Consider the following 19,892-nt stretch of genomic DNA (forward strand, 5'->3'; position numbering starts at 1 on the left):
TTTTGTAGTCATTTTCCAAGAAAAATGTGAATGGATGATCATGCTGAGAAGATGCAGTATGGCAGAAGTAAGACTTCCATGTGTTTTGTGCCATACTTTTGTTCTTCAAACTAGGGACCAGCCAGTTTTTTATAGCTCTTCACAGTAAGAGCAGTAATTGCTTCCAGTTCCAACACACTTTCCCCTCTTCTCTTCCTGTATTTTTTCCATTCTACATTGTCTATTATGGCTGGCATAAGACATGATTTACATTTTGGTGACTGATTATGGGCCACAGGGATTCCTAAAAGGTCACAAGCCAAGAGCTGCTCCTAAGTGGTGACGCTGTAGCCATGCTCCATGCTCGTTATGCAGACCACCAGAACTTGATTCAAGTCATAAATAATCACTGACAGTCGAAGCACGCAGCTGTAGCATTTATGCCATGTGCAGGAGGACAAAATTGGTCTTACTTTGCCAATACCGTTGCTGAAATGTAAACTCCATGAATGCAGTATTTCTGATTCTGTACCAGGTTCCTGAAAGCCAAATACCAGGATCCTGAGAAACCTCAAAGTTAAGGATTGAAAAAAGAACTCCTCCAACTTAGAGCTTTTCTCTAAAGCATCAACATTAAACTTTCCAGGATAGGAAACAGAGAAGATACATATTACCCTTGGAAAAGGCACAAAAAGGAGGTCAGGTCCACTTACATATCACTGTGCAAGCTCTGCAGCAGAAAGGGAAGGAAAAGTTGGCTTTCAGACATGGAAATATTTCCATCTTAGCTACCTTTTAATAGCTTTCAGTGTGCCCACTGCTCTGCTGTCTGAGTACCCCCCAGTGACTTAACACATGACCAGTAGCTGCTCTTTGTACTTCCTTCGCTATTGCCCTTCTCAAAGGGAAATATTATTTATCAAGGCAGAGAACCCTTTGAAAATAACATCTTGGATGAATTAGGTTTCCTCTCTGTGCTTGATTTATTGTTTCTAGATAATGCAATGGGAACAAGCTCTGGCCAGGCTCTCTAATGTACTTTTAAGTATTGCCAGTGCTTAAAGGGATCGTGTGAATGTTAAAAGCATACCTCCATCTGCAAATTTTGCAGGTAGCATTGCTCCAGACAGCATAAGTATCATTAGCCTTGAATGAAATTACCATGAAAGAGATTAAAGGGCTGCTTCCCTTTCACTCTTTTGACATCCCTTTGTGTTCCAGAATCAGCCTGTGTCTTGTTTCCTATTGATTAAATGGATCTTTTGCCCAGCAGTCATGCACAAGGGGAAAAAAAATAAAAATAAAAAAAAGGCAAAAAAAAAGCCCAAACCCTACAGTTTGCAGAGAAACTTAGTAGTCTACATTGTTCCTCAAACTGTCTGGAGTTGTTTCTCTTTTAATAACAATTTTTCAAGCTGACAGCAGCTCTTATAAGTAGTTTTGGATTAAAAAGGAAGGAAGACATCCCAGGACTTCATGTTTCTAATTATGCTCCCAGAGAGCCTTCAAATGACTTTCATGAATTTATACCCAAAGCAGCCAATTCTCTTGCTGCTCACACTGTTTTTATTCTGATACAAATCTATTCACTTTAATGGGGCTATTACTGTTTTTAACAGGCTTACATAAGAGGAGAATGAGATCCAGTAGGTGGTCTCTATCTCACGTCTTTTCCTTGGTTTCAAACAGCTCCTGAAGGAAGAAAACCAAATTAGTTAAAAGGAGGCCAAAAAGTCAGATGTCGGAAGAAAGGGTAGCAGATGCCCATCCACTGTCGATTCCTCAGTCCCCAAGATGAGACCGAAGCGTCGCGGGCATGGAGCTTTCAGAAGCCAAACGGCTGCTGCCAGGTCCCAGACGCCCCTTGCAGGTCCCACAGTCAGCCGCCTTCCATCAACGGCCCCAGAAGGGAACGAGGGGATCCCTTCGGCCAGGCAAGGCTGGGAACCCAGCACTCCTGAGTGAGCCGGGGGAGATACCTGTGTTGCTTTGGATAAAGGGCTTTTCCTAAATAATTGTTTGTATTTACAATTAAGGGAATCGTGTCCTTATAACAACTCGTCTTTTGATTGCTGTATTTAGAAAAAGGCACTTTGCACTTTACCATATTCAGGTCTTACCTGTTACTGTACTTCTCCATCGTACTCACCAGTAACATGGTACATACAATTAGTCCACGGTTAAGGCTGATGCCACAGCTACTGACCCACCACTTAGCCTACGGACACCGTGCCTTGTAGACTTTTTACATTAACTAACGGAAGTGTTGGGTTTTATTCTCAGATTTACTTTCCCCTGCTAGGCTTCCTGGAAAAAGAAAAAAACAGGATCATGAGAGTATTTTTCATCTGGTTATCTATCTTTTGACACCTACTGAAAAAGTAAAATACAATTGTTTCTTTAAAAATGAAAACAATTTTGGCTACAAGAAGGGCAGTAGGCAATAATGTTTCATAAAGGAGCTGAAAATCAGCTCTGCAAATGGTGAGATGTCTCTTCTGCTAGCTTCTTGAGAGAGGGGAGGAGTAAGAAAGCATTCACTGAAAATAACCTGCATCTTGCCCTGGGGTTACTCTGTTTCTTGTCCTTCCCAGTTGCCTCGTTTCATGTCTTAGAGCAGAGGGAAGGAACGAGCGGTGCCTGCCATCCATGCGCCTGCCTGCACCTCTTCCAGGCAGTCTCCCCACCTGAGCCCTGGCAGCCATCGGAGATGGAGTGAGCTAGTCTGCTGCGCATATTCTCCTCCGGATATTTTGCGAGCAAGTATTGTGCACAGCTCCTACTTCAGAGGATGAAAAAACTTTTAAAAGCAATTTACAAGGTTTTATATTCGTTAATTTTATTGCTGCTGTATTATTTGAAGTAGTGTGAGGTGGAGAATCCTGTTGGCAGGGAGCTGCTTTTGCACTTGCACCTCACCAAACAACTATGCTTAGCATTTAACACATGTCTTTGGCCAGACTATATTTATGAATAAGGATCGCACACTTTGTTTCAGGACTTGTCTTACTGACAACACGACTCCCAGCTACTACGCCTGCTTCTAGAAAAAATCTCCGTATAAACCTGCTCCATAGTGGGAGAGACAGGAAGGAAAAGTTAACTCTTCAGAGGACTTGAAACTCACTAAGAGATATGTTTTCACTTCGGCATCTTCCCTTGTTCTCTATCACTATATCTATATGGAAAGTCTCAGCCGGAGGCATCGTACCTGGCAGGTACTGTATACCTGACCAGGAGCTGGCATGGGATGGTAATTCTTAACTTTCATCCTCCCTTGCTAAAATGCAAATATATCACTGTGACGTTCAGGTTGGGTTCAGTTCAGCTCCTGAAGGAGCCCAAAAATCACACAGCAAGGGATATGCTGCTCACCGGCACTACTGCTACGACCGCTGTCGTCCCACAAGTCCAGGAGGCTTCCCCACTCGGTGGGAGAAATGGAGCTGACTGATGTGGCAAAGAGGGAGTTAATCCAGGTGCTAATTCAGGCGCAGCTGTAAGGCACCCAGCTGCAAAGGTGCCCTGAGGAGACAGGCAGCAGAGATTGCTTAAATGAGTGTGGGAGAGAGGGAGAAGGGAAAGGACAAGAAAACAAAGCAAAAGCAGAGCAGGCAGGAAAGCGGGAGCCGTTCCCTGGCTGAGGGTCTGGGGCAACCGCTGGGAGAGCTAAGAGGTGAACAAAGGTGGTGCCACCTCCTGCAGCAGGTGGCTGATGTGCTCCTGGGTGGGTTGAGGACATACCCAGGCTGGAGTGCTCTTGGTCTGGTTTTCAGTGAACCCAGAGAGACGTTCCTGACTTGCGACGAGGTATGACTCTGTTCTTCTGCACTAACCGCTCACGTGCACGCTCACCTCAGAGAAAACACGGGGCATCTCAGCACTGATGTGGAAGTAGTGTGCCTACGCTAATCCCGAGGGAAGAGCATGCACCCAGGTGTTGAGGAGCAGTGGAAGCACTCTGGAGCCACATCTCTGTTTACTTTGCACCGCCTTGAGAGCCCTTGCACCTTGTTGGGTCTGAGTGTGGAGCGAGGTCAGCTCAACAGCTTCGACTTCCCTCTTGCCAGCCTGCAAGAGGGGTGTTTTCATCAAGGTCTGACTGCTCAGGTGTTGCTTTTTAACATACAAACCCGTGAGGCAAAGGGTGACTTTTCCTTGCTAAGTTATGCTCGTCATGAAAGCAACAAAGAAAAAGTAGGAGGGAGGTAAAGCAGTGTTAAAATTGGTTAGACAGCTGTGGGCCATGGAAACCTCACAGCGAGCCTGAACAGCAGATGATCATATAGCCCTGGGAGGTGTTGATGCCACCTCACTCCTCCATCCTCGTGTGCATGAGCAAGCCGTGGGACAGAGATGATGCGAGTGTCAGAGGCGGGTGGCAGTGGCGCCAAGGGACAAGCGAGTAACTGGGATCGCAGTCTCCAGATGGTTGGGTTTGTGCTGCCCACAGCCCTCAGGCAGCCCCAAGGCTGCCGCCCGAGCTCCAGAGCCACCAGGGGATGGGCCAAGTCACCCAGGGGTTCGTTTCTACAGCCAACAGCAGCAAAAGCCTCCGCAATTCCTGCCAAACAGTGCCCTTAGTCCATATTAAATAATTTCACATCAATTTTGCAGGGTTTTTAACCTGAGTTTGTATATTTGCCAGTGAAACGCAAGGGGGAAAAAGCCCCCATATGTATATATTTTAACATAATGTCTCAAAGTTTTTGCTCGCCTTAAGATGGGAAACTAGCATGGACAAGGGCCACCACCGCGCCCAGCCACCAGCAGAGAGCTGCACAGGCGGGGTTTGCTGACCTGCAGCTGCAGGGGAGCATCCCCGCACCGTGAGACCGTGAGCCCAGCTGGGCCGGCGGCTGTTGGCACAGGGGCCTCGGCGCTTGCCGCTGCTCCCGCGTACTGCTGGGCTGTGGCAGCCCGCCACAGCACGGCTCCTCGCAGCCAGGTGCTTCTCCCCACAGCACAGAAGTAAGCAGAGCCGCCTCTTTCGGCCTGCAAGTCTATTAATAGCTGAAATTCATTTTACTCTCAGGATAAGAATTACTCAGCTTTTAAAGCGTGAGATGGCATGGAATTAACTCTGCTCTTAGACAGCTTTTTTACAGAGTGAAAATGCATTACTTCAATCTTAGGAACAGTGTGAAATACAGTAATCTGAGAAAGTTCTCTGGTTTTGTAACTACCAGCCAGTCACGGGTTTTGGTCTGTAAAAAGTGCACTGTATAAAACATCAGTTAAATACATTTTTCTTTTTTTGTGCCACAGAGATAAGTTATGTTTTCAAATATACCTTTAAAAAACAAACAAGCAAGCCACAGAACGAGGGTACTAGCTTCTTGTTGTGGTGATTCGCAGAGCAATAGCACCTGGTCCCTGGGCGGGGAACCCCGCAGCTGTGGCACACTGAGCAAGCCCAAAAGCAGCGTTTGATCAGGGAACTTGGCGTTTTCCAAAAATGTCACTCCACGCAGGCACCCCAGAAGGCTGTGGGGTCCGTACTCCAGACTGCTGCCTTTCAGCTGCAAAGCAGTACATTACGTACAGCAAGCAGTGCACACTGTCTTCTTTTGTGGCTGGAAAACGCTACCTAACACGCCAGGAGCTACGGATGTGAGCTGTAGCATATTGCTCTGCAGCATTTTCCTGCACGGTCTCCAGAGCAAGGCTGCTGCTATCAAAGCTCTGGTTTGAAGCTCGAGGCAAAACTCGGTATGATTTTGCAGAAAGTAAGCACTCCCAGCCTTTCAAAGCACACACTGGACGCGGTAACCTCCCCTTCTGATAGCAAGCAAAGTGTTCTAATGGCTTGTCAGATTGTTTCAGAAGCAAATTATCTGCAGCAGTTTTACAGAAATGTGATGCAAATGTACCAAAAGTGAAATCTATGACAAACTAATTTCTCGCCCTGGAACATTAATATATAAATACTTTAGCTAGAATTCAAGCCCAAATTGCTGGCGGCGAGTGCCTATGGCAAAACCCACTGCATTACGCTTGAGAGATGAAGATGCTGAGAGCACTTTAGGCGTAGCCGATCTGCCTCAAGCCACCATAAATGGCATCGATGAAGCTCTGCCGCCTGCCGCTGCAGCGCAACGGCAATCCTGCAGCTCCCGCGGGTGCGGGGTGGGCAGCCGTGCCGCGCCGCGCTCTGCCGCGGCCAGGGCCTCGCCGAGGCGGCTGTGCCTGGGCGGGCGCGGGGCTGCCGCTGTGGCGCGGGTTGGGCCGGCAGCCGCGTGCCCGTGTGCCGTCAGGCCCGGCCGGCCGCGCTGCCTAGAGGAATCCACAGCTGAGGCAAGCCATGATCACTTCAGCACGCATGTGCGGGCAGAGGGCAGCCTGCGGCGCGGTGGTGTTAGCAACCTCATGAATTACTGCTTTTGAGGCAAATGTCCAACGTTTGGGTCGGCTCCAGAATTCTCTCCAATGAAGCGCGGCAGGCCATTGGGATCAACTGGTATCAGTTCTGCTCTCCGACAAGGGAGTTTTTCTTTGGCTGGAAAAATCTGAAATATTAAATAGGAAATTTAATTTACACGGTACTTCTGGCTGTGCGCAAAGGTTAATCTTTGCGTATGTATGCAGGTATAGTGTGAATGGAACATTCGCCACGTAAGACTCAGCTGGTGTGAATGTTTGCAAATAGGGAATAATAAAGAAAAAACAATGCTGACTAAGGAAAGAGTCATTCAGAATTAGGACAAACATTTGTGAATGCTGTTTGAAGCAATCTATTGTCTCCACTGAATACATGAACACATGCCTGAATACATAGTTAATCTTTGGCACACTGTTAAGCTATAGTACTTTAAATAAAATGGTACAACTGAACCTGAACTGTTCATTGACATTTGCTGTCAGGATCACTGTAATTCTCTCTTTTTTTTTTTTTTTAAAGGGATCCTTGCTACAGGGCTGAGGTTTCCCACACAAGCTAGCCAGCAGGCAAGGTCTGTAATCTTGTTGGGAGGAGTTTTTTGGGGCTAGAACAGCAGCTGCAATCAGCCAGGCGTCGTTCTGGTGGGTTTCCTCCAAAGCGTGTGTCGCACAGTGCCACAAACGGGGCGGATCCCCTGCACGGGGAAACCTCCTAATTGTGGCCCGTCACCCTGGCTGGGCGCTGCCGTGCCATTTGCCTGCTTCTCACGGTTTAATGCGCGTAAGCGCCTCGCCACGCGTGTCCGTCCTCTGCTCCATCCTCTGCTGTGCGCTCGGCTCTGCCGCCTCGCAAAGACTCGCTTCCTCGTGGCTGCCCAGCCCCCGTCATTAACAAGATTTAGCTAATTAGCTGCAAGCAGCGCGGCTCTCCCTCAGCAATGCAAAGGGTTCACTATTTTTATCTGACTCTGGATGTTTTTGGTTCCTGGGGGATTAAGGTCATAGGGCACATATTTATTCAGACGCTGGAATTCTTACATCGTTTTTCCATTACTGGGTTCGGAAGGAGGAGCCTCGGCCTTTCAACTGCCTCTTCTTCTCCTCTGGCTGCGCCTCAGGCGCCTGCTCGCCCTCCCTCCCTCCCTCCTTGGCGTGGGGAGACAGCGTCTCTGAAATGAGAATGTTTTTTACTTTCACTAGTGGTACAGAGACATGCTAACCAAACATCTTATTTTCAAACACAAGCGGTATCCAAGGGAGTGAGGGAGATGTGTAGTCACTTCATACAATGCACTGCTGTTTATCTGCAAGCAGGAGAGTTTATTCTAACGTGGTTTTGAAACTATTGCTTCCATATGTTGCTTGAAAACAAGGATCCTGCCTTACAGGACAATTTTATTTTCCTTCAGAAAAATTCTGCATGGGTAAAACCCTAAAAAACCTCCACGACCTGAACTTATTACTTACGGTATTTCAGTAGTTCCAATACCTTGACGTGTAGCCTGAAAACATTCCCAATACAAATGCACCTCTAGGTAACTGAATCAGACTATATACAATGCCTTTAAGCTGGACTGCTGAAAAATAAGTAAGTTTTCATCAGTAGTTTTAAAAACAGGGGAATCAAGACATCTTCTTAAGAGTTGCCACTATCTGGCCACTAATACCCAGGACTGATTCCTTGTTGGTGCTTAACTGCAGTTAGTGAGGGAATTAACTGCTGTCGTTTTATTTGCTTTCTAGTGGAAAAAAATGCACATTATGAAGCATTTTCTTCTTGTGTGTAGTGTTTTAACATCCATATGGGATATGATAATATCCAAGTGAGCAAGAGTCCACTTTAGAAACGCACCTCCTGCAGAAAGACAGTGAGGTTTGTGATGAGCCTCAAATCCTGCAGGAACTTCTTCAAGAGCCTCAGGCTGGTCCTCACAGGTATGCCTTCTGCTCTTAATTTAAAGCCGTGTACATATTACCACCTCTTTTCCCAGATGAGCATAGCTACTGATCATGATCTTCAGCTCACGTGCATTAATCTGCTGGAGGTGTAGGCTCTAAGCAGCGGCTGGCCTTGCAAGAAGAATGGAGATCCTGAGCTGGGACAGTAGCTTCCCAAAGACTGTGGAGCACGCCGGATGGGTGGGCTGTGCTCCTCCACCCAGGTGAGGTACGCCATAGAATCCGTCTCCAGCCGACATGTCGCATGGCTGTAGCTCGGGTGAGAAGCAGCCACGCGCACAACGGTGGCCATCTCTGCCCACAGCAGAAGCAAGGGCTGCCAAGCAGGGATGACTCTCACCCTGCTGAATAACGGTCTGCGTGAACCTAGTGAAGAGTCGTGCAGAGCTCCTTAGCTACAGCCTGCATCGACCGGCTGCTGCTGCACAGACCTGGAGACAGCAAAGGGCTGAGAATGTTCTCAAAGCGGTTTCCCTTCCCTGGCTCCCCTCCGCTCTCAGCACGGCTGCCGTACACAGGGCTGGGCTGCCACCTCTCCTCTTCCCCGAGCGGGGGCTGCCCGCGCATGGGCGGGCAGCGACGGCAGCGATGCGGGGGACGTGTGGGAAGGGTGAGAGCTGAGCTGTGTGCATGGGTTTGGGAGCCCTCGGAGGTGGACGGGAGACCGCGCTGATTGCTGCTGCAGGCCGGGCAGGGGGTGCTGGGCTTGCCCCGTGCCAAAGCCCCTCGGAGAACGCGCCTCGGTGGGCCAGCGGCGGCAGCTGGCAGCAGGCAGGGGAAGCGTCCTCTGGCCGTCCCACGGAGCAGCTCTTGCTTTGACAGCTTTGACAGCTCCGAAAAAGGGGATTACCCCGGTGTTGGGGATTCACCAGCAGCACATTAGATGTCAGCGTTTAGTTTGTCTCTTGTAACACAGCTTTGGCTGAGAATCTGAAACCTCACCAAGTTATGGTTTAGGCCTGATTTTCTGTTCATGCTAAGCTCATCTTCAGCGGCGAAGTAATTTATAAATTATGACCCTTTTCCTCCCATCTTCCCACACAGTAAATGATCCCGCACAGGTCAATGATCTTTAAAGCCTGCCTCAGTTCTGAGTCTTCTTTCTATCTCATCCACACTGTAAAATATGCTACAAAATAAAAATGATTGGGCAAAGAAGGCAGAGAAATATGGTACACATTTAACAATAAAATTTCTATATAGAATTCCATAGTGTATTGAATCTATTTAATGAGTTTTCTAGATTAAGCTGAAGTCTAGGGAATTTTTATTATAACGCCATATCCCGTAAAAATATCTATGGTCCTGTGAGAACAGACACCATATTAATCTATTTCTTTAATGTTAGGTGATTAGGTAATAGACTTTTTGCAGCAATGATATTGACACTATTACTGCTTGTGTAATTCAATTAAGAAAAAAAGTTCTGCTCCTCAACGCCTTCTCCATCCCAGCCCCACAACGTGGTGCAAAAAGGGTGTAAATGCAAGTGGCTGTGTAATCTATGGGGTATATACCAAATACCATCCCCGTTTTGAACTATATCAGGACAGACGACGTTTATATTTTTGTACCAACCCGTGGGCAGATCACGAAGGGGTGGAGAAGACCAGCTTTATGAGGAATAGCTTGCACTTTGCCAACCCACTTCGGTAGCGGGCGCAGACTTTGCGGCGCCCAGCTTTTGCCCCTGCAGGAGCTGTGGGCAAGCACGTCCCCGGGCCTGGCCTCCTGCGAGCCCGTTCCGAAACGCAAGGAGGATGCACAGCCTGCCATGCGTCCTCACCGCGATGTCCCGCCGCTGTGCTTTACCACCCAGTGCTTGAGGTTTGCTCAGCAGATTTGAGGAGAACGGATATTCTTAGGAAAATCTGGGTGCAGAAAAAGAACAGGATTTCTTATGGTGGGGTACCTGATAGTTTGCCTCGGGCAGCGAAGGGTTAGGAGCCCTACAGAGAGAGCAGAATTGGCCTAATCACACGGACACACACCCAAATGACATCATATTCCTCGTTTAAAAGAAGTCAAATTCTGAGAAATGTTAAGTGGCTTAAATTATAAATTAATGGCTTCCCTATGTGAGAACTGTTTGCTTATGAAACCAGGAAAACTGCAAGCGCCTCGTACACAGCCCACTGTGGAAATACCTTGAGGAGGGGCATAGGCAGCCCCACAGATCCCTTACAGAGCTGCTTGTGCCACCAGCAGCAGCCCAACCGAGTCCCCAGTGACCCCCCGTGTTCCCCCGTGGGGCCCGAGGGAACCGGCCGGACCCGCCCAGGGCGGTGGGACCCCTCTGCAGCACCAGCCCCGCCGCGGCTCCCGCTGCGATTGCTCCGGTTTGGTGCTCGGTGGCATCGCCCAGTGCGCCCCGCTTTCTGGGACTGGCTGCTCAGCAAAGCCTCTGGTTTTACCACCAGGACAGAATTTATTTAATAAACAAAAATTAAAAATCCTGACTGTCCTCTGCAGATATCCAAAACCAATTTAATAATTTTAAATGACCAGAGGTTGGGTAATCCTTCTTATGATTAAAATTTCTGGCCTTCTGGGACGAGGTTTTTAAAAATATTAAGAAATGGCTTAGCATAAGTCATTAATTCTCTTAGCGTGCCACCACACAGCTCACAGGTCCCCTGCGGTTTTCTGTTTTTTTTCTTTGTTTTTAGGGAAATGTTCGTTCTACCAGGCATAAATTAGCAATATAATAAATACAACTTTTCAAAAACAATATATGTAATTGCATATATTGCAATATCTATTTTACGGGTATATTCATGCTCCACAAGCTGTGCTTTGTCCTATTACTTTTTCCTGTACTAATCCCATGAAGCTGTGGTCTTTTGGGTTTTTTGTTACCATTTTATACGAAAACGAAGGATTGATACCACAGAGTGGAGTTGGTGTTTCCTAATATCCCCTAAACCACAAAGTGTCTGCTGTTTCAGTAGAATCAGCTGAAAGTACTCAGCTTTTTACTCTATACTTTTTACTCTATACAAGAGCTGGAAGAAATGGTAGAGTTCACAAATTGTCTCAAAGAAAGCTTGTCATTGTGCTCTGGGAGATAGTTATGCAGAGGAGTAATCAGTGGTTAGCTAGCCATATCCTGCTTTTTTAATCTGTTCCATATATTTGTAAAACTTTACATATCACACCTTCATATACCTCTCTAAAACCTTGTAACCGTAGAGACTAAACTTTGGCAATGAGAAAACAAACCTAGCTCATCGCCAGCAGAGCGACATACACCGAACTGTAATTAATTTTGAGTGATCTCAGCAGAGTGAGTGACAATCGAGTCTGAGCTGCCCCCTGCGCTCTGCGGGAGAGAGGGCAGGGCGGGAGCGCGCAGCAGCTGCCGGCGGCACCAGCGGGTGCCCGCGGAGCTCGCTCCAGCCCGGCGGCCCCCGCCATCTGCAAGCTCTCCGTCTCCTGACGGGTGCGTGGCTGCTGGGCTTGAACCGTAGCAAGGCAAGGGTGTTTGGCTTCGGAAAGTCACACGTCCTTACCCTTTGCTACGATGACGATGGCCTTCAAGTACTTTTTCACTTTTGTATCAACAAAAGATCTCAGAGACTGACCATTAGTTTCACGTACTGCCTTAGAGAGGACAGGGCTAAAACCCAAAGGTTTTCCTCCCTGTCCTAAGGACCAAGAGTTTGACAGCTGAGATGCTGTATTCAGCAGCGCTGCGGTCCCTGCCCACGCCGGCCCCTCCGTGGCTCTGTTGGTGATAAGCGATGGATGGACAAAGGCCGACTGAGGCCGTGAGCGACAGGTCAAGGGTGCATTTTGTTGCTCGGAACATCAATGACCTCGCCAGCTTTCTCGAGTCTGAGGAGGTTCAGACTTGGGACATTTGAAGCAAACCCAGGTGAGTCAGCAGAGCATCGTATGTGCATCTACTCACATTGTCCGTGCTGAAGCGACGCCCCGGAATGACCACACCGTGAGCCCGATGGCTCCTGGTGACGCCTCTCCCACCTGGCTCTGCTGCGAGACCCCGGCACACAGCGCTGGCCCTGCAGTCCCGGCAGCTTCGGAGCACTCAGGATAACGGAAAACCCCTGTGGCAGCTGCTGCATTTATGGCCGTATTGGAATAAATTACCACTCAAGCTGTATTTCAACTGAATAAATAAATGGTGTTGCAGCTTTCCAACGCCACAGGCCCAACCTTTCCCAATTCCTGTTGTTCAGAACGTGACTTCCTGCCCCGGAGTGCAAACAATGCTGGGAATGGCACGTGTGATTTCCCGGGGCAGCGTCCTCCTACCCGGCACCGCTTTGAAAGGGTCGAGATCATGTGATAAACAGTTGTTATGCCCTTCTCCAGGAATAACTGCAAGTCATTTGTAGACGAAACACCCCAAAACATAAAGCCTACACAATGTTTTAGGATTTCTCAAGAAGTGCTTGCAAGGTATGACTGTTTGTGAGATGTACGAAAGTAAATATTTGGATGGCCTTTAGCACTGGAACAGCAGACCAGATGGATCTATCCAGAGCTAAATCCTCATAAGAGAAAGAACTATGGGAAGATAATAAATATGAGAGATGCAAAGAGGTGGAAGACTGTACAAAAAAATCTTTTATTCTGCAATAAGGTTAAAAATGGAAGTTGACAACACGATTTGGGGAGGGGGGGGTTGTTTAGCTTCTACAATAATACTTAGTTTGGCTTAAGTTTAAAAAGGACAGAATTCTCTGCTAATCTTTATTTGATGACTGACAGACACTTAAAAGAACAATCTGAAAAATTCCTACGTTAGGATACACCTCAATTATTATAGGAATTCAGTTAAGTCTCATTTGGAAATGTGTGTGATATAATCCTACAAAGCCAGCCAGAGATTAAGAACCCACCAGAAACTGAAGACTGAACTAATACTGCTCTAAGAACATTTGTGGAACGCCCGATAGGAAAAAAATAGCCGCGTAATGGCAGAACTAAGCTTTAATGAAAGACATCATTAGTCAGCAGTCTGAAAGGCTCCAGGAAATACAGTAATAGACACATCACTGCCTGTGTCTCACAGTTTAGATCCAGACCACACTGTGGGCTACCCATACAGCGGGTAAACCACTGTGCCAGTAATCCTCCCAGTGCTAATCCAGCAAAGGCTTTGCTGGAAATATATTTTGAAAGATTAAGAACGTCCCTCGTTCGCCCTACCCCCCTTTCTCGTCTTGGCTAGTTGCAAAGGCTGCCGAGCATCCTTGTGCTATGGAGCGCCTCGGCCCAGTGACAGCAGTAACGGCACTGGAGAAACTTAGAAAGTAAGTAAAGGAGAGCGGTGATAGTTAATGCTCAGAGGACACAAATCGCATGGCACAATGGGAGAGTAAAATAATCACCAACACCGAATGGCAAAGGGGTTTCGATACCTTTCCTGCAACTGCCCGGCCTGGAGAATGACGGATGTGTGCTGCGGTTGCTATGTAAATATAAGCACCCAGGTGGAAGAGGCCACGGTAGCGTACAGCTGTACCTGCTTTATCTTGCACATATTCAGTAGGGAAGAATGGGGAAGAGATGGTATTAACTGTCTCTCTGTTGTATATCAACTAAAGCTAACATAGCTGAAGATGATCGTGTACACATGATTACCAGGGTGAATCGTGCACTTTTCTTCTTGTTCAGGATATTTTTGACACAAGGCTCTTTAAAGAGCTCTGTATTATTAGACGAGGTCATCTCACTGGTGCTGATACAGCAATACCTCTCTGAAAGCCCGTGGTGCATTCGCTGTATATTTTGGTCTGTTACATTAACATATAGATGTTTACTGGCTGTTAAGGCGCTTCGTTCGGCTTGTCCCTTTGCCAATAGCAGCAAACTGTCCTTGAGAACGCCACGAACTGGAAGTGCCCCGAGCACGGAAGACACCCCAGCCCCGTGTGTTGACCGAAGTCTGAAGTCTGCGTGGCACAGAGCCACCGAGGAAACGCTCAGAAACTACCCGCACAGTCCTGTTCACTCGTTGCCAAAATGAAACAAAATCCGTGCGCATCACATGGAGCTTCCTCAAACGAGAGGCTCTCAGAAAAGAACAACTGAGGTCATCGTTGCTTTTTCTGCTTTCCATCATGAACAAAAATGCATTCTTCTGTGTTTTCTATTTGCAGTGCCATTGGACAGGGGAGGTTCCTAGTTGAATGTTTTCCAGATAAAATGTGCTTTTTCTGCAGATTGGCGTGACAAAGAAAGAAAAGCTCTGCAAAAGCTGCCCATCCCAACACACAGCTTATTATTGTCTAGATGTCCTGGTGCCATCGTACGTGTGGCCTTTAAACTGGCCATGTTGGCCATGTCCACCCCAGACTTGTCAAGCCTGTTGGCTCACCTCACACCTGCCAGTGGGAGGGTTTTAATAGCTGCAGTGTCACTGCTGTTTTATTTTAACAGGATCAGGCTTAAAACAGCTACACCTGGCAAATGGCACATGGTACAGGGCTCTTGAAGAGGCTGAAACTGTTAACCTCACGTGATAAGCAGAAGCCAAATACTAAGAAATGAAACATGCTCAAGAAGCACCTGCTATATTTTTAAATGAGTTTTTTTTCTGCTTGTGGGGTTTTTTTTCCAATAAATACACTTAAATTACTAATAGCATTTTTTCTTATAAAATGTTGGCATCCATTTCCCCCATACAAACCAATTGATGCTAACTTGGTAGCCAAAAGATTTATTATTATTTTCTAAATATTCTCAAAACATTTTGTGAATCTGAAAGATGCTGGACAAAAATCCAGTCCCCTGGTTACTGTCACTGGCTGTGCCAGAATGACATCCTGCGACAGGCAGGATGAATTCCTGCGTGCAGGAGCTCTGTGAAACGCTCAGCCTGCTGCACTGCTGGCACCCCAAGAAGAGCTTCACGTGTCAGTGGTGGGTGTAATCTGTGCGCCAAAAGTGGACTGAGAACAGCTTCACACCATTTGCGGGCTTCTCTGCAAGTTAGATCACAACAAACGGTGCTATAGGGATAAACGTAAAACAAAAAGTTGAAGTCTCTTTTTTTATGTTGCCACCTTCCTGTGGTTCCTGCTCCGGTTCTCGCAGAGTGTTCAGTGATATTTTATACAGGGCAGCGGAATCCCGAAACAGCGCAGAGGTGTTGCAGAGAAAACAGTGCGGCTGCCTGTTGTTGAAGGCATGGGTTTATGAGCCATGAAGTTTTATTTCCATGCATACTAGTCCTACTCTTTAAGATCCTTATAACTGTGGACTTTGTAACCACACAGTGACAAATAGCTGGCGTCGCTGCTCAGGGCAGCAGCGAAGGTGCCGACGTCACTCCCTGCCCTTCCATCAGCCGTTGTGCCGTCACCTGCAGCTGAGCCGGCGTTTCTCCGCCGGCCTGACCGCCTCCCGCTGCGCGAGCCGCAGGAGGAGCAGCAGGGTGAGGGGCTTAGTTCAGCTGCAAGCAGCCGACGGACGAACAGCAGAAGAGGTGGGGAGGTTTTCCCCTGCGGGACAGCAGCGATCCCCGTCACTCTTCGGGGAGGAAGAGCCTCTAACCGCACGTTCACGCCTGTAACTGAATTCCCCAGCGTACGGCGCTGAGCCTCCTTCCTTTTGGAGTGGACATAAAGCATAGGGAAAATCCAAATGCAAGCGACTATAGAGGCTCGCCGAAAGGGAATAGATTTTTAAGGATTTGGCCTGAAGTGTTGCTTTTAAGTGCCGTTTGAGGTTTTTCTACTGCCAGGCTTCTCTGCTGGGAGCAACTGTGGGACTCCAAATTTAATGGTGTAATTTTGAAGTGCCTGGGATGGGCATTCATCCTAAGACCAAATGTGCTAGCTTTCTGAAGGGCAAAACTCCAATGATAATCAGCTACGTTACAGCAAACACCTCTATCTAACTTCTGCAGCCCTTGAGCAGCTGAAAGAAACTGAATTTCACTGACGGTATTAGTCTGCGATATCCCTTCTGTTCTGATTTACTCCTACATCTGTATGCTTAGCATAGATTAAATCCCGTCCTACTCATCGCTAAGTGCACACTGTCTTTTCTGTAAATCAACCTTGCTACAAAAAACGACAGAACAGCAACATTAAAACAATTTCAGGCACGCTGGAAAACATAATGGTGCCCTTGGCAATTTTCTTGAATAACAAATTCAGTGCCTACGTTTCATTTACTTATTTCCTGAGGGCTTTTCTCAGTGCATAGCATCGAATGTCACTGGGTTTGGTGCTTATTGGGGTACAGGGAGCTCCGGCCCTGTGGGAGGCTGCCCTTTGGGAGGGGAAGCCTTGGGAGGGCAGGAGGAGGAGGAGGGCAGGGAAGATGAGGAAGGTGCCGCTGCATTCAGCGCTGCCGGTGCAGAGAGCAGCATGGGGCAGGGTGGGGCCAGGTGGGGCAGGGCGGGGCCGGGCGGGGCAGCCCTGGAGGCAACCTCTCACCCCTCCGGGTCCCAGCAGGGCCTGCTCGCTTCCCACAGGGTTACTCGCCTCATCTGCAAGAAGTATAATGCAGAGAGAAATTACTTGCTCTGGTGGCTGAAAAAATTGGATCCAGGCTGCGAACTGTTGCCGAAATCCGCTTGTCTGCCAGCGGCGAAGCAGTGTCATATCGCAGCGGTTCCGCTGCTTTTCGGTTCCAGATGCTTTACAAGCTGGTGTTCAGCGCGGGCCGCCTCTGAAGTCTCTGGAGGGGACGCTTGGAAGGACGTGCTAGCCCGCACGGCCATGCCTTCCCGCTCATTGCTTGAGCAACGCCCCGGCACCGCCGAGGAACAGCTTTTCCTGGGGTAGGTAGCTTTTCTTGTCAGGACAGGTAACGGCAGCAGAGCTGAGCGGCGTGTACCGAAAGGGACTGAGGACCAACGGCACAGCCAGCGTGCCAAGGCAGTCTTAACTCATCTGACATGTGGCGTGTTTGCCTTGCTGACCTTAAAACCTAAGTGTAACACCTGCATGTAATTTAACGTAGACTTGGCTGAACAGGGTTCCTACCTGCACACGGATCTGCTGAGCCCGCCAGCGGCAGGCAGCGCACGCTGCAAGCTCGCAGTGGTCCAGGGAAGCTGTGGTGCGCGAAACTGTCCCCGTCGCCTCAGTAACAGCTCAGAGAACTCACTGCTTATCTGCACCGTCTTCTACGGGCAGGACACACGGCATCTATTTGCTGAGCTATTAACGGCTTTAATGTTTATCAGCTGTAATTTGAGTGCTAAAGCTGATCAGCTGCAGCTGTACCAAATCACAGTGAGATGCTTTAAATACAAATTGTACCGTGGGTGTGGGGATGTTAAGACAGGAGTTTCAAATTCACAGGAAAACACAGACAGCCCATAGGAACAACCCTTAGAAACGCTGAAAGATATTTCGGCCCCACAAAAACTGCAGACCCCGTAGGGGCCAATGATATTAAGGAGTCATTGTTCAGCTGAAAGGTGAAATCTGAACAGCTACAAAGATATTTTTAGTTACACAGGAGCTTGAACATTGCCAGAACACAGACGCTAACGTATGCCTTAATATTCCAACGTCGTTAAAATGCCCCGCACTGCGTGGAGCGTTACCTCAGCCGTTGCTGTCATCTCGGCTTCGATGCTCCGCATGAATAATAGCCACGGCGGTCCCAGGGCCAACTGGAGTTTTTTCAAATCAAATGCAAGTATTCTTTTCATACCTGTACTGTACATACCTGTATTCATTTCTGTTAAGGGAATCAGTATGTTTTACTCTATTTCACTGCATGTTCCAAAGTTAATGATATGACTGTTCTCTGCTTGCTCAGCTGGAAATATATATGAATTGTATTAATGTGCTTGCTTGCAAGATTCCCTCCCTCTCCAGTCCTAACTTCCAGTGAGGATAGCTCTCGTGCGTGCGTGGGCAATGAAGTGGCTTGTCCGAGGTGTGCGCAGCACGTCTCGGAGGCCAACTGTGTCTGCCGGGGCCCCGAGAGCACTGACCAGCCCCAACATCCCCGACCAGCCCCAGCTGCACCCCCCCACCCACTGGCCCAGGACCCCATTTCAGCCAGTCCAGGGCAGTCGGTCTCCAGCCTCGCCACAACTCTGCCACGGCTGCTGTGGCCCCCCCAAGCCAGGTGGCCCTTGGTGCCCCCCCAGCACCCCCAGCTGCCCTGCCCGGGGTGGGGGGAGGGGGCTCTGCCCCGCTGCCCCCAGCCCCTTAGGGAGCCTCCAGCCCTTGTGTGCCCTTCCAGTATTCTCATATTCACATCTAAACATCCATGATACGAAAAACTGGTAAGAAAACATCTTCTTGGATCGCTGTACAGTTTTTCCCTGTTGAGCCGTTTGCAGCTCAGAATTGGCTCCCCACAAAACTGACCATGTTACAGACCCAGGGATGCACTTAAAACCACAAATAATTTTAAGAACATTTATGACTGACGTCAGAATTTTGAAATGTAGATTCCGAATCTCGGAGGCTTCTTTCCTGAGAGTCCAAGTTTGTGTGGTGTAAAGCCGTACAAAACGAAGCAATACGAGTGAAGACAGTGAGAAAGTGGCACTCGGCTGCAAAGCTCGTTACCTGGCCTGCAAACGAGGTGTAGTGACGGACCAGCGCTCACCTCGACTGATTTCAGACACATCACGTCTTACGCTTCTTAGGCAGCTGTTCTGGACAGTTATCGCAGCAGGTATAGACTATGAGTTTTAATTTTTATGCACAAAACACCCCAAAATGGACAGCAATAAATATCTATTGAGAAATATAGCTGGAGCTGTATCCAGCTCAGAAGTAGTTCACAAGAATGTCAAATTACTTAAAAATAAATAAAGGACATGTACCTAGCACAGCACTCTGAAATCTACAGGACTCGGTGTGACACGCTTTCATTTGACATTGGCAACGTTTAGTCTGAAGTACGGATTAGATACCCGAGTACCAGACTTGGGGTTCTCCTCCTCTGGTTCCTGTGGCTCTGTGAACAACATAAATTCAGGGAGCAGCCACCTGTGCGGCCCTTCCTCACTCCCAAAGCGCGAGCTAAAAAAAGACAGTGAAAACTCTGAGGCAGTTTCCTTCAAGCTATGTTTTGCAGTCTAGAAAGTACAAAAAGGCCCATTAATCAAATGCTGGGATAGGCTCGCAAAGCCCACGGAGACCCGTCTCTGAGAAGAACAGAGTGCATCCCTCAGGGTTATAAAAGAGCTTTCAGGCAGCAAAATATTGTATTGCATTTAAGGGTTTTAATCCGATATAGTTTGTTTTTCTGCTGTTTTTCCTGCCAGTATAAAAAGCTCTTCATAAAGATCTTTCTAATAAACGCATAAGCCAATTAGTAAAGCCCTAAAGACAGTGATGAAAGTACGTCAAATGTGATTACAGAGGAATTGCACAAGGGCGTATGAGCGCTTCCTCCATTATCGCTCCGCAACGCACAGGGAGCCCTTTCCACCCGGCTGGGAGTCGGAGCTCCAAGCCCTGGCCCTGGCGCTGCTGCGCCCCAACGAAGCTTTGGCGGCCACGGCTCTGCACGTTCCTGGGGAAATGTGCGGGGAGCAACGCGCCCCACCTTACGGAGCCAGCAGAGCAGCGACATGGTACCGGTAACCACTAACGCCTGCTCTAATAAAGTAA

The sequence above is a fragment of the Phalacrocorax carbo genome, chromosome 12 (assembly GCF_963921805.1).
Source record: "Phalacrocorax carbo chromosome 12, bPhaCar2.1, whole genome shotgun sequence".
NCBI lineage: Eukaryota > Metazoa > Chordata > Aves > Suliformes > Phalacrocoracidae > Phalacrocorax > Phalacrocorax carbo.